Source organism: Gadus morhua, chromosome 19 (assembly GCF_902167405.1).
Source record: "Gadus morhua chromosome 19, gadMor3.0, whole genome shotgun sequence".
In the NCBI taxonomy this organism is placed as follows: domain Eukaryota; kingdom Metazoa; phylum Chordata; class Actinopteri; order Gadiformes; family Gadidae; genus Gadus; species Gadus morhua.
The window spans coordinates 16654547-16656705 of NC_044066.1; the positions used below are offsets into that span (position 1 = coordinate 16654547).

The following is a 2159-nucleotide window of genomic DNA, read 5'->3' on the forward strand; positions in this document are numbered from 1 at the left end:
GAGGAGCCGAGTACTGAGTAGTTTCCTCAAAGTACAAAATACTCAGAGTACAAAATACTCAGAGTGCAGAGTCCTTGGAGTGCAGAGTATTCACAAAGGGTTAGCATGTTGTACTGGCATGTGATTCTATAATAGCAGGGGGATTTTCTTTATTCAGTTCTCTTGAATGAGTCGTCAAGAGAATCTTGTTGGGTTGGATTCTTCTGGTTTTTCCCTTCCTCGTGTTACACCCTTTACTGGCAGGTATTCAGATAAGGGCCAAGAAAAAAACACACACACACACACACACACACACACACACACACACACACACACACACACACACACACACACACACACACACACACACACACACACACACACACACACACACACACACACACACACACACACACACACGTATAACCTTCTCCCAGATATAGAGAAGGTTATACACTACGGCAGAATGATGAAGGCCCACAGAGAACAAGACCCAGTACAAGATGACGTTTAAACACCTTCCCTAACCAAGATGGCCGTCTTCCTGTCTAAATAATGGAATCATAATTCCGCACAACAAATATAATAACTGTACATTATATCTTAAGTACCTTTAAAGTCACCACAGGACACTTGCGATTAAGAACAAATTCTAAATCAGACGAAACAGTCATTATAACCTCAACTGGACGCTTGACTCCAGGCTGGAAGGTTCTGGGTTCGATGCCCCATCGAGCTTGAGCTCGTAAGTCACACCCCTTCCGGTAGAGCCCATGGGACCTCTGAGATCGTAAAATATGAGTGGGTTTCAATGGAGAGAAAGTAATTATTTTCTGGTCCCAGTCTTCACATGCCCTGGATTACACATATGCTGTTTGTGGATTTAAATGATAATTTAGAGAATTTGACCGTTTATTGTGAAATTGTTCAGTAAAAGGCTGAAGGGAAAATGCAATGATAAGACTACACGTCTCGTATGTGACGTCACGCTCCCTGCGACTGGCGTGGACAAGACCGACAATCTCCCCATCGGCATAACTGAAAATCTACACATAGCCCGACTTATAAAGGTTTTCACCTCTTTTGATGCTTTTAATGGACTGAATTTATATAGCACTTTTCTAGACACTCAAAGACGCTTTTACAGGGAAGGGGGAACCTCACTAACCACCACCAGTGTGTAGCACCCACTGGGGTGATGCACGGCAGCCAATCTGCGCCAGAACGCTCACCACACACCAGCTTGAGGTAGAGAGTGAGGGAATTAATGAGTCAGCCAATTATACAGGAGAATGATTAGGGGGCCAGATTGAATGAGCCTGGTTGGGCCAGGACACCGGGGAAGCCCCTACTCTTTGATAAGTGTCCTGGGATCTTTTATGACCTCAGTGAGTCAGGACCTCGGTTTTACGTCTCCTCCGAAGGACGCCGCCTTCCACAGCACAGTGACCCCGTCACTGCACTGGGGCATCGGGATTGATGAGTGAAGGGGCCAGAGGGCAGCGTGCCACCTATAGGCCACCACCCGACACCACTTACAGCACCTGGTATTCCCAGGCGGTCTCCCAACCAGGTACTAACCAGGCCTGACCATGCTTAGCTTCCGATATCAGACGAGATCGGGCGTGTCCATGGTGGTATGGCCATGGTGATATCTTCCCCTTGTAAAAAGGCGGTGAAGTGGAGCAGAGAGATCGCCATGTCTGTAGCAGAGTGGGGGTGACGTATATCATTCACATCGAGAGGCTCACAAAGCGGCCTCAAACAAAACCTAACATTATCAAACTTTTTCGCGAAATTATTTGGTTTTCTTTGCATGAAAAATGATATTTAAATCCACAAACCACATATGTGTAATCCAGGGAATAGACTGGGACCAGAAAATAATTACTTTCTATCCATTGAAACCCATTCATATTTTCCTAACCCAAAGGTCCCATGGGGGTCTATCGGAAGGGGCAGACTTTCGATCCCCAAAACCCACAGTCTAACACCTAGCATTCCACAGAGCAGGAATCTTCAAAATGATTCAATAGCAATTTTGACAAATAGCAATGCATCCATACATTGACCACGTTTTTAACCATGTTGTTTTATAGAAAACTAACAATCAAGCTAATGATTAGATTAAAAGTTATTCATATATATATGATCTATCACGGATCAGAGTGGACTACAGT

General features: G+C 44.8%; 1 pseudogene; it reads right to left on the bottom strand.

The window, feature by feature from the left end:
• Positions 1-1511: 1511 nt before the first annotated feature.
• Positions 1512-1629, bottom strand: LOC115532696 (uncharacterized; annotated as a pseudogene).
• Positions 1630-2159: the final 530 nt, after the last annotated feature.